Here is a 14,190-nt window from a genome sequence, read left to right as displayed (position 1 = left end):
ACCTTCACACTCTTATTACCTAGTATAGTAGACTATAATAAATAGGGATGTCCGATACCTGTCAGTACTGATAGTTATTGGCCTGATATCAGTATAAAATATGTGATATCAGTCGATATTTGTATTTTTTCCCCAACCATGAAAACCAATATATAAAAAACTATAACACATGTTCATTCCGCCACGTTACACATATCGTATCAGTATCAGCTGATATCGGTATCGGAAATTGAGAGTTGGACATTATCGACATATCAGTTTTCAGCAAAAAAGCTATATCGCACATGCCCAATAATAAGAAAATAAAACATAATGATTGCGTGCGTTCCTTGTTGTACAGTACTTCCTGCTGTGGCTATTGTCTCAATGTAACATGACGGACACCTAGTGACCAGTGTACATGTCATCACCACATCTTTTAATGCATCTTCTGAATGCCTTATATTTGTCTGCTTAAATTCTGAATTTGGGCCAAAAATACATAACATTGGATTAAACCTGCTTTTTGTGGTACTAAATAAAGGCCATATTCAACCATAAAATGCGAATCATTAAATTTTTGAGTAGATAGTATCGGTTGCTGCAATCTATGTGGTACTATAATATAAGTCCTTTATTTGAACAACCTTGAATGACAAAAGGACTTACCAATGCTTGCAAGAAAAAGAACACACTATACATGACTAAGGAATCAGAAAGAACATACAAGATTTATAAAAATAAGTTGACTACAATCCTAAGTGTGTAAGAAGGAATATCACAGCCAACTATTAGACAAGCACAAAAACAATACTCGAGGAACCTGGGGCATTCTAAATAGTATTATCAGGAAAAGTAACAAGAAGACATTCATTCATTTTTTACCACTTATCCTCATGAGGGTTGCGGGGGTGCTGGAGCCTATCCCAGCTGTCTTCCATTGAGAGGCGGGGTACACCCTGGACTGGTGGCCAGCCAATCACAGGGCACATATAGACAACAACCATTCACACTCACATTCATACCTATGGACAATTTGGAGTCACCAATTAACCTAGCATGTTTTTGGAATGTGGGAGGAAACCGGAGTACCTGGAGAAAACCAACAAGAAGACAGACTACCCTAATTATTTCTTGGTGGGAAACACCGATAATATGGATGAGACAGTTGAAAAGTTCAATAACTACTTCATTAATATTGGTCCCAAACTAGAAGAAGGGACAAGTGAAGAAAGGAATGAAACAATAGAAAGGAATCCTAATTCTATGTTTCTGACAGATGTAACAAAAAAGGAAATCGACTGTCAAAAATTGTAAAGCAAAAACATCAACTGATTGTAATAGAATCGAAATGGACACTATGAAAACGGTAGTCAATGAGATCGTAGAACCGCCTATGTACATCAGTAATTTATCTTTTCAGACCGAAAGATTTCCCCAAGAAATGAAAACAGCTAAGGTTGTTCCAATTTTTAAAAAGTGCAGCAGGGGACAGAAGTAGACACCCACCCAGGAATCAGTTTGAGCGTATACGAGGTCCAGCACGTTGGAAGGGCACCAGGAAGTGTTGCTTCCCTGATCTCGCTGTTTGATGATGTCGGAGGAGGTCAGGCACACCCACTTCCTGGGGTAGTTGACCAGGAAGGCATTGCAGAAAGTGGCAAGGAAGTTGAAGATCCAGAGCTTGTACATTTCACTTCCAAACTCATTCTCTGTGCACTGCGAGATGGAAGAAAGTCAAATGGTAGTTTTTAATGAACCACTTAAACTTATCAATTGTCAATCGTAACAAATACAAAAAAGCCTCAACACTCTTTCAGCAAAAGTACAACAGTGAAATGATACATGCTGCCTGTGTGATTGCCTGTAAGGGCCAGAAAATTAGAATATTTTCATAAACTTGATTTATTTCAGTCATTGTGTTCAAAAGGTATAACTTTTACATTATATTTAATCATTGCACACAGACTGATGCATTTCAAATGTTTATTTCTTTAATTTTGATGATTATAGGTGGCAACAAATGAAAATCTGAAATTCCGTGGGTCAGAAAATTAGAATATTACCTAAGGCCAATAAAAAAAAAGGATTTTTAGAAATGTTGGCCAACTGAAAAGTATGAACGTGAAAAATATGAGAATGTACAGTACTCAATACTTGGTTGGAGCTCCTTTTGCCTCAATGACTGCATTAATGCGGCGTGGCATGGAGTCGATCAGTTTCTGGCACTGCTCAGGTGTTATGAGAGCCCAGGTTGCTTTGATAGTGGCCTTCAGCTCTTCTGCATTTTTGGGTCTGGCATTCTGCATCTTCCTCTTAACAATACCCCACAGATTTTCGATGGGGCTAAGGTCAGGCGAGTTGGCTGGCCAATTGAGAACAGAAATATCATGGTCCTTAAACCAGGCACTGGTAGATTTGGCGCTGTGTGCAGGCGCCAAGTCCTGTTGGAACGTAAAATCCCCATCTCCATAAAGCAGGTCAGCAGCAGGAAGCATGAAGTGCTCTAAAACTTGCTGGTAGACGGCTGCGTTGACCTTGGATCTCAGGAAACAGAGTGGACCGACACCAGCAGATGACATGGCACCCCAAACCATCACTGATGGTGGAAACTTCACACTAGACTTCAAGCAACGTGGATCCTGTGCCTCTCCTCTCTTCCTCCAGACTCTGGGACCTCGTAGTTATTATTATTGGGCTGGCTACTGAGCCAGCCCATATTGTTATTCTATGTGCGTTTAGTTATTATGGACTGGCTCAGTAGCCAGCCCATAGACTGCTACTGCAAGTATTGTTATTGTTAAGTATTGTTATTCTATGTGCGTTTAGTTATGGACTGGCTCAGTAGCCAGCCCATATTGTTATTCTATGTGCGTTTAGTTATGGACTGGCTCAGTAGCAGACTGCTGTAGCAGTCTATGGGCTGGCTACTGAGCCAGCCCATATTGTTATTGCTGTTTAGTTATTATTATGGACTGGCCCAGTAGCCAGCCCATAGACTGCTACTTGCAGTAGCAGTCTATGGGCTGGCTACTGAGCCAGCCCATATTGTTATTGCTGTTTAGTTATTATTATTCCGTATATCTTAATCTTCCACTTTTTGTGCGCGTAATGCGGCCAAAACCGCAAGAAGGACCCCCAAACATGTTACACCGCCGGAAACGTGGCGCTCGGGACTACAGCGGTATTTAGTTTTTGGAACGTTTTGTGTAACCATGGCAACGCTATTAACCAAAACGTTCAAAAATGGGCCACTAGATTAGGTTTTCACCTGTTCTATTTTTAGAACAGCACAAGGCAGAGAAAAAAACGAGAATCTACACATTTTTCACAGCCTTGTAGCTCAGCCATACTGCCACGTAGAAACGTGATTAACGGCTCATTTTTGAGATAAACTTCTCTACTCTCTCTGTGGCTAATTAGTTTTATCGTAGGATGTTTAGTTTTCGCTCTATCTTCGTCAGAAGGAGGTGTGCGCTTCGCCAGCGTCTCCCACTCTGACTCCACTGTGGCAGGGGAGACGAAAAGAAAACTTTTTGGCTTTGCAAACAACTCCTCTTCCTGGCCACGCCGTTTTAGCCAGCTCGATTTAATTTGGTGAAAACGTAGGAAATCTTGTCCCCTTTCCAAAAATGTCACTCTTATGTCTGAGAGATGTACGGATTGCCTTCTGGGCCCTCAGAAGCGAGAAGAGCGCCGGCATGTCTCCCATTCACTCCCATGTTAAAGACGCCGTCTTTTCTTTCTCCAAATCTTTAATTTTCTGTGTTTTCAACTCGTCATCCTGCGGTCATTTCTCAACCGATATGCAAAACGAGCAGATCTATGCAAAGCCCCGACCCTCGGGCCGCTCACGGTCGTCTCGTGGTGTCCATATCTCGAATCGTTTGGCCGTAAGAAGCTTCTGTTCGACATGAGCGATTCAGCCCTCTGTGCTCATTCACTGCCATGGCCACCACCTCCTCCTCCTCCTCACAGCCCCTCCCTTCAAAAACCCCCTTCTCTTGACATGTGGATTACAATGATTCCCTTCCCAGCTGATACCATACAGCTCATTTATTATGTAGATTTTAAAAGTTAGATTTTTCTAATTAAGCACAGTGACTCCAGGCACCTCAAAGACCAAAGTATCAAAATATCAACATTTTTATAGAATCCATGATACAGCAATGAGCTGTGTTATCATCATGTCAGGAATCGATAGTTCAGTATCGACCCGCATGTCAGGCACTCTCTGCTCTTTAGTCCTCCATGGCAATGCAAGTGCTGCTTTCAATTGGAAAACATCACATGACATGTACAGACACCACAGCAGTGCCTGGCAACTTTCAAGACTTGATGCTATGTTGCTCGGCCCTCTTGCTAGGTGCTAGCATGGTAGCCGTTAGCATGTTAGCATTTAAGCTAATTTACTCATGTCTAAAGGCAAATACACACATGGCATGATGTAGGGAGGTTATAGGACAACCTTGGCACTTTCTAAACTTGAGGCTCTCTTGCTAGGTGCTAGCATGACGACTGTTAGCATGTTAGCATTTAAGCTAATTTACTCAGATTTCAAGGCAAATACACACATGGCATGATGTAGGGAGGTTATAGGACATCCTTGGCACTTTCTAAACTTGAGGCCCTCTTGCTAGGTGCTAGCATGGTAGCCGTTAGCATGTTAGCATTTAAGCTAATTTACTTATGTCTAAAGGCAAATACACACATGGCATGATGTAGGGAGGTTATAGGACATCCTTGGCACTTTCCAAACTTGAGGCTCTCTTGCTAGGTGCTAGCATGACGACTGTTAGCATGTTAGCATTTAAGCTAATTTACTCACGTTTAAAGGCAAATACACCCATGGCATGATGCAGGGAGGTTATAGGACAACCTTGGCACTTTCTAAAGTTGAGGCTCTCTTGCTAGGTGCTAGCATGGAACCCGTCAGCATGTTAGCATTTAAGCTAATTTACTCATGTCTAAAGGATAATACACACATGGCATGTTGCGGGGAGGTTATAGGACAACCTTGGCACTTTCTAAAGTTGAGGCACTCTTGCTAAGTGCTAGCATGGTACCCGTTAGCATGTTAGCATTTAAGCTAATTTACTCATGTCTAAAGGATAATACACACATGGCATGTTGTGGGGAGGTTATAGGACAACCTTGGTACTTTCTAAACTTAAGGCCCTCTTGCTAGGTGCTAGCATGATGACTGTTAGCATTTTACCTAATTTACTCAGGTCTAAAGGAAAATACACACATGGCATGATGTGGGGACACTGTAGGACTGCCCCAAACTTTTCAGGACCTGAGGCTGTTTTGCTACGTGTTAGCACGATAGCCGTTATCATGTTAGCATTTTAGCTAATTTACTCAAGTTTAAAGGCAAATACACACTTGGCATGATGTGGGGACACTATGGGACTGCATCAACCTTTTCCGTACTTGAGGCTTTCTTGCTAGGTGCTACGGCGGGCCTGAGGTTCACAGCACAGGTGGCCAGTCCATCAAAATTTCCGCGGGAATTTTCTAGTTATGGACTGGCCCAGTAGCCAGCCCATAGACTGCTACTTGCAGTAGCAGTCTATGGGCTGGCTACTGAGCCAGCCCATATTGTTATTGCTGTTTAGTTATTATTATTCCGTATATCTTAATCTTCCCTTTTTTGCGCGCGTAATGCGGCCAAAACCGCAAGAAGGACCCCCACACATGTTACACCGCCGGAATCGTGGCGCTCGGGACTACAGCGGTATTTAGTTTTTGGAACATTTTGTGTAACCATGGCGACGCTATTAACCGAAACGTTAAAAAATGGGCCACTAGATTAGGTATACCCTTTCTATTTTTAGAACAGCACAAGGCAGAGAAAAAAACGAGAATCTACACATTTTTCACAGCCTTGTAGCTCAGCCATACTGCCACGTAGAAACGTGATTAACGGCTCATTTTTGAGATAAACTTCTCTACTCTCTCTGTGGCTAATTAGTTTTATCGTAGGATGTTTAGTTTTCGCTCTATCTTCGTCAGAAGGAGGTGTGCGCTTCGCCAGCGTCTCCCACTCTGACTCCACTGTGGCAGGGGAGACGAAAAGAAAACTTTTTGGCTTTGCAAACAACTCCTCTTCCTGGCCACACCGTTTTAGCCAGCTCGATTTAATTTGGTGAAAACGTAGGAAATCTTGTCCCCTTTCCAAAAATGTCACTCTTATGTCTGAGAGATGTACGGATTGCCTTCTGGGCCCTCAGAAGCGAGAAGAGCGCCGGCATGTCTCCCATTCACTCCCATGTTAAAGACGCCGTCTTTTCTTTCTCCAAATCTTTAATTTTCTGTGTTTTCAACTCGTCATCCTGCGGTCATTTCTCAACCGATATGCAAAACGAGCAGATCTATGCAAAGCCCCGACCCTCGGGCCGCTCACGGTCGTCTCGTGGTGTCCATACATCGAATCGTTTGGCCGTAAGAAGCTTCTGTTCGACATGAGCGATTCAGCCCTCTGTGCTCATTCACTGCCATGGCCACCTCCTCCTCCTCACAGCCCCTCCCTTCAAAAACCCCCTTCTCTTGACATGTGGATTACAATGATTCCCTTCCCAGCTGATACCATACAGCTCATTTATTATGTAGATTTTAAAAGTTAGATTTTTCTAATTAAGCACAGTGACTCCAGGCACCTCAAAGACCAAAGTATCAAAATATCAACATTTTTATAGAATCCATGATACAGCAATGAGCTGTGTTATCATCATGTCAGGAATCGATAGTTCAGTATCGACCCGCATGTCAGGCACTCTCTGCTCTTTAGTCCTCCATGGCAATGCAAGTGCTGCTTTCAATTGGAAAACATCACATGACATGTACAGACACCACAGCAGTGCCTGGCAACTTTCAAGACTTGATGCTATGTTGCTCGGCCCTCTTGCTAGGTGCTAGCATGGTAGCCGTTAGCATGTTAGCATTTAAGCTAATTTACTCATGTCTAAAGGCAAATACACACATGGCATGATGTAGGGAGGTTATAGGACAACCTTGGCACTTTCCAAACTTGAGGCTCCCTTGCTAGGTGCTAGCATGACGACTATTAGCATGTTAGCATTTAAGCTAATTTACTCACATTTAAAGGCAAATACACACATGGCATGATGTAGGGAGGTTATAGGACATCCTTGGCACTTTCTAAACTTGAGGCCCTCTTGCTAGGTGCTAGCATGGTAGCCGTTAGCATGTTAGCATTTAAGCTAATTTACTCATGTCTAAAGGCAAATACACACATGGCATGATGTAGGGAGGTTATAGGACATCCTTGGCACTTTCCAAACTTGAGGCTCTCTTGCTAGGTGCTAGCATAACCACTGTTAGCATGTTAGCATTTAAGCTAATTTACTCACGTTTAAAGGCAAATACACCCATGGCATGATGCAGGGAGGTTATAGGACAACCTTGGCACTTTCTAAAGTTGAGGCTCTCTTGCTAGGTGCTAGCATGGAACCCGTTAGCATGTTAGCATTTAAGCTAATTTACTCATGTCTAAAGGATAATACACACATGGCATGTTGCGGGGAGGTTATAGGACAGCCTTGGCACTTTCTAAAGTTGAGGCACTCTTGCTAGGTGCTAGCATGGTACCCGTTAGCATGTTAGCATTTAAGCTAATTTACTCATGTCTAAAGGATAATACACACATGGCATGTTGTGGGGAGGTTATAGGACAACCTTGGTACTTTCTAAACTTAAGGCCCTCTTGCTAGGTGCTAGCATGATGACTGTTAGCATTTTACCTAATTTACTCATGTCTAAACGAAAATACACACATGGCATGATGTGGGGACACTGTAGGACTGCCCCAAACTTTTCAGGACCTCAGGCTGTTTTGCTACGTGTTAGCACGGTAGCCGTTATCATGTTAGCATTTTAACATTTTAGCTAATTTACTCAAGTTTAAAGGCAAATACACACTTGGCATGATGTGGGGACACTATGGGACTGCATCAACCTTTTCCGTACTTGAGGCTTTCTTGCTAGGTGCTACGGCGGGCCCGAGGTTCACAGCACAGGTGGCCAGTCCATCAAAATTTCTGCGGGAATTTTCTAGTTATTCCGTATATCTTAATCTTCCCTTTTTTGCGCGCGTAATGCGGCCAAAACCGCAAGAAGGACCCCCACACATGTTACACCGCCGGAATCGTGGCGCTCGGGACTACAGCGGTATTTAGTTTTTGGAACATTTTGTGTAACCATGGCGACGCTATTAACCGAAACGTTAAAAAATGGGCCACTAGATTAGGTATACCCTTTCTATTTTTAGAACAGCACAAGGCAGAGAAAAAAACGAGAATCTACACATTTTTCACAGCCTTGTAGCTCAGCCATACTGCCACGTAGAAACGTGATTAACGGCTCATTTTTGAGATAAACTTCTCTACTCTCTCTGTGGCTAATTAGTTTTATCGTAGGATGTTTAGTTTTCGCTCTATCTTCGTCAGAAGGAGGTGTGCGCTTCGCCAGCGTCTCCCACTCTGACTCCACTGTGGCAGGGGAGACGAAAAGAAAACTTTTTGGCTTTGCAAACAACTCCTCTTCCTGGCCACACCGTTTTAGCCAGCTCGATTTAATTTGGTGAAAACGTAGGAAATCTTGTCCCCTTTCCAAAAATGTCACTCTTATGTCTGAGAGATGTACGGATTGCCTTCTGGGCCCTCAGAAGCGAGAAGAGCGCCGGCATGTCTCCCATTCACTCCCATGTTAAAGACGCCGTCTTTTCTTTCTCCAAATCTTTAATTTTCTGTGTTTTCAACTCGTCATCCTGCGGTCATTTCTCAACCGATATGCAAAACGAGCAGATCTATGCAAAGCCCCGACCCTCGGGCCGCTCACGGTCGTCTCGTGGTGTCCATATCTCAAATCGTTTGGCCGTAAGAAGCTTCTGTTCGACATGAGCGATTCAGCCCTCTGTGCTCATTCACTGCCATGGCCACCACCTCCTCCTCCTCCTCACAGCCCCTCCCTTCAAAAACCCCCTTCTCTTGACATGTGGATTACAATGATTCCCTTCCCAGCTGATACCATACAGCTCATTTATTATGTAGATTTTAAAAGTTAGATTTTTCTAATTAAGCACAGTGACTCCAGGCACCTCAAAGACCAAAGTATCAAAATATCAACATTTTTATAGAATCCATGATACAGCAATGAGCTGTGTTATCATCATGTCAGGAATCGATAGTTCAGTATCGACCCGCATGTCAGGCACTCTCTGCTCTTTAGTCCTCCATGGCAATGCAAGTGCTGCTTTCAATTGGAAAACATCACATGACATGTACAGACACCACAGCAGTGCCTGGCAACTTTCAAGACTTGATGCTATGTTGCTCGGCCCTCTTGCTAGGTGCTAGCATGGTAGCCGTTAGCATGTTAGCATTTAAGCTAATTTACTCGTGTCTAAAGGCAAATACACACATGGCATGATGTAGGGAGGTTATAGGACAACCTTGGCACTTTCTAAACTTGAGGCTCTCTTGCTAGGTGCTAGCATGACGACTGTTAGCATGTTAGCATTTAAGCTAATTTACTCAGATTTCAAGGCAAATACACACATGGCATGATGTAGGGAGGTTATAGGACATCCTTGGCACTTTCTAAACTTGAGGCCCTCTTGCTAGGTGCTAGCATGGTAGCCGTTAGCATGTTAGCATTTAAGCTAATTTACTTATGTCTAAAGGCAAATACACACATGGCATGATGTAGGGAGGTTATAGGACATCCTTGGCACTTTCCAAACTTGAGGCTCTCTTGCTAGGTGCTAGCATGACGACTGTTAGCATGTTAGCATTTAAGCTAATTTACTCACGTTTAAAGGCAAATACACCCATGGCATGATGCAGGGAGGTTATAGGACAACCTTGGCACTTTCTAAAGTTGAGGCTCTCTTGCTAGGTGCTAGCATGGAACCCGTTAGCATGTTAGCATTTAAGCTAATTTACTCATGTCTAAAGGATAATACACACATGGCATGTTGCGGGGAGGTTATAGGACAACCTTGGCACTTTCTAAAGTTGAGGCACTCTTGCTAGGTGCTAGCATGGTACCCGTTAGCATGTTAGCATTTAAGCTAATTTACTCATGTCTAAAGGATAATACACACATGGCATGTTGTGGGGAGGTTATAGGACAACCTTGGTACTTTCTAAACTTAAGGCCCTCTTGCTAGGTGCTAGCATGATGACTGTTAGCATTTTACCTAATTTACTCATGTCTAAAGGAAAATACACACATGGCATGATGTGGGGACACTGTAGGACTGCCCCAAACTTTTCAGGACCTGAGGCTGTTTTGCTACGTGTTAGCACGGTAGCCGTTATCATGTTAGCATTTTAGCATTTTAGCTAATTTACTCAAGTTTAAAGGCAAATACACACTTGGCATGATGTGGGGACACTATGGGACTGCATCAACCTTTTCCGTACTTGAGGCTTTCTTGCTAGGTGCTACGGCGGGCCCGAGGTTCACAGCACAGGTGGCCAGTCCATCAAAATTTCCGCGGGAATTTTCTAGTTATGGACTGGCCCAGTAGCCAGCCCATAGACTGCTACTTGCAGTAGCAGTCTATGGGCTGGCTACTGAGCCAGCCCATATTGTTATTGCTGTTTAGTTATTATTATTCCGTATATCTTAATCTTCCCTTTTTTGCGCGCGTAATGCGGCCAAAACCGCAAGAAGGACCCCCACACATGTTACACCGCCGGAATCGTGGCGCTCGGGACTACAGCGGTATTTAGTTTTTGGAACATTTTGTGTAACCATGGCGACGCTATTAACCGAAACGTTAAAAAATGGGCCACTAGATTAGGTATACCCTTTCTATTTTTAGAACAGCACATGGCAGAGAAAAACTGAGAATTTACAGACATTTCACAGCCTTGTAGCTCAGCCATACGGCCGCGCAGAAACGTGATTGATGGCTAATTTTTTAGATAAACTTCTGAACTCTCTGTGTGGCTAAATGCTAATTGCTAGCATGTTAGCATGTTAACAATTAAGCTAATTTACTCATGTCTAAAGGCAAATACACACATGACATGATGTGGGGAGGTTATAGGACAACCTTGGCACTTTCTAAACTTGAGGCTCTCTTGCTAGGTGCTAGCATGATGACTGTTAGCATGTTAGCATTTAAGCTAATTTACTCATGTCTAAAGGCAAATACACACATGGCATGATGTTGGGAGGTTATAGGACAACCTTGGCACTTTCTAAACTAGAGGCTTTCTTGCTAGGTGCTAGTATAATGACTGTTAGCATGTTAGCGTTTAAGCTAATTTACTCATGTCTAAAGGCAAATACACACATGGCATGATGCAGGAAGGTTATAGGACAACCTCGGCAGTTTCTGAACTTGGAGCCCTCTTGCTAGGTGCTAGCATGGTAGCCGTTAGCATGTTAGCATTTAAGCTAATTTACTCATGTCTAAAGGATAATACACACATGGCATGGTGTAGGGAGGTTATAGGACAACCTTGGCACTTTCTAACCTCGAGGCTCTCTTGCTAGGAGCTAGCATGACTGTTAGCATGTTAGCATTTAAGCTAATTTACTCATGTCTAAAGCCAAATGCACACATTGTATGATGTAGGGAGGTTATAGGACAACCATGGTACGTTCTAAACTTGAGGCCCTCTTGCTAGGTGCTAGCATGATGACTGTTAGCATGTTAGCATTTAAGCTAAATTACTCATGTTTAAAGGCAAATACACCCATGGCATGATGCAGGGAGGTTATAGGACAACCATGGCACTTTCTAAAGTTGGGAATTTCTTGCTAGGTGCTAGCATGTTAGCCGTTAGCATGTCAGCATTTTAGCTAATTTACTCATGTCTAAAGGCAAATACACACATGGCATGATGTAGGGAGGTTATAGGACAACCTTGGCACTTTCCAAACTTGAGGCCCTCTTGCTAGGTGCTAGCATGACGACTGTTAGCATGTTAGCATTTAAGCTAATTTACTCATGTTTAAAGGCAAATACACCCATGGCATGATGCAGGGAGGTTATAGGACAACCTTGGCACTTTCTAAAGTTGAGGCTCTCTTGCTAGGTGCTAGCATGGTAGCCGTTAGCATGTTAGCATTTAAGCTAATTTACTCATGTCTAAAGGCATATACACACATGGCATGATGTAGGGAGGTTATAGGACAACCTTGGCACTTTCTAAAGTTGAGGCTCTCTTGCTAGGTGCTCGCATGATGACTGTTCCCATGTTAGCATTTAAGCTAATTTACTCACGTTTAAAGGCAAATACACACATGGCATGATGTAGGGAGGTTATAGGACAACCTTGGCACTTTCTAAACTTGAGGCTCTCTTGCTAGGTGCTAGCATGGTAGCCGTTAGCATGTTAGCATTTAAGCTAATTTACTCATGTATAAAAGGCAAATACACACATGGCATGATGTAGGGAGGTTATAGGACAACCTTGGCACTTTCCAAACTTGAGGCTCTCTTGCTAGGTGCTAGCATGACGACTGTTAGCATGTTAGCATTTAAGCTAATTTACTCACATTTAAAGGCAAATACACACATGGCATGATGTAGGGAGGTTATAGGACAACCTTGGCAGTTTCTAAACTTGAGGCCCTCTTGCTAGGTGCTAGCATGATGACTGTTAGCATGTTAACATTTAAGCTAATTTACTCATGTCTAAAGGCAAATACACCCATGGCATGATGCAGGGAGGTTATAGGACAACCTTGGCACTTTCTAAAGTTGAGGCTCTCTTGCTAGGTGCTAGCATTGTACCTGTTAGCATGTTAGCATTTAAGCTAATTTACTCATGTCTAAAGGCAAATACACACATGGCATGATGTAGGGAGTTTATAGGACAACCTTGGCACTTTCCAAACTTGAGGCTCTCTTGCTAGGTGCTAGCATGATGACTGTTAGCATGTTACCATTTAAGCTAATTTACTCACGTTTAAAGGCAAATACACACATGGCATGATATAGGGAGGTTATAGGACAACCTCTGTAGTTTCTAAACTTGAGGCCATCTTGCTAGGTGCTAGCAGGGTAGCCGTTAGCATGTTAGCATTTAAGCTAATTTACTCATGTCTAAAGGACAATACACACATGGCATGATTTAGTGAGGTTACAGGACAACCCAGGCACTTTTTTAACGTAAGGCTTTCTTGCTAAGTGCTAGCATGATGACAGTTAGCATGTTAGCATTTAAACTAATTTACTCATGTCCAAAGGATAATACACACATTTCATGATGTGGGGACACTGTGGGACTGCCTTAAGACTTGAAGCTATCTTGCCAGGTGCTATCATGGTAGCTGTTAGCATGTTAGGATTTATTCACTCATGTCTAATGGCAAATACACACATGGCATGATGTCGGTACACTATGGGACTGTCTTAACACTTTATGGACTTGGTGCTGTCTTGCTAGATACTACCATGCTAATTCTTAGCATGTTAGCATTTTAGTTAATTTACTCATTTATGAAGCCGAATACACCCATGGTATGATGCAGGGAGGTTATAGGACAACCTTGGCAGTTTCTAAACATGAGGGCCTGTTGCTAGGTGCTAGCATTGTAGTCGTTAGCATTTAAGCTAATTTACTCATGTCTACAGGCAAATACACACATGGCATGATGTAGAGATGTTACAGCACAACCTTGGCACTTTTTAAAGTTGAGGTTCTCTTGCTAGGTGCTGGCATGATGACTGTTAGCATGTTAGCATTTTAGCTAATTTACTCATGTCTAATGGCAAATACATGGAATGATGTGGGGACACTATCGGACTGCCTGGACACTTTTGGGACTTGATGCTATGTTGGTAGGTGCTAGCATGCTAATTGTTAGCATGTTAGCATTTATGCTAATTTACTCATGTCTAAATGTAAATGCAAATGTGGCATAATGTAGGGACACTATGGGAATGCCTGACTACTTTATGGAATTGTCCTTTTCTTGGTAGATGCTACATTGCTAACTCCTTACATGATCTTCGATATCTCATGTATCTGGTAGATTTTAAAAGTTGTCTCTTTAAAAGTAAGCACAGGGACTGCAGTCACTTCATATGACTGGCATATCAAATATTCCCATTATCAACACCTATTATTATTACTATTGAACTGCCTTGTTACATTAGGTAGTTCATGCTCTCTTGCTAGTTGCTACTATGCTAACTGTTCGTCCATTCATCCATATGTT

Source organism: Doryrhamphus excisus, linkage group LG9 (genome assembly GCF_037039965.1).
Source record: "Doryrhamphus excisus strain RoL-2023G ecotype Guam linkage group LG9, RoL_Dexc_Guam_v1.1, whole genome shotgun sequence".
NCBI classification, from domain to species: Eukaryota; Metazoa; Chordata; class Actinopteri; order Syngnathiformes; family Syngnathidae; genus Doryrhamphus; species Doryrhamphus excisus.
This window is presented reverse-complemented; position numbering follows the sequence as displayed.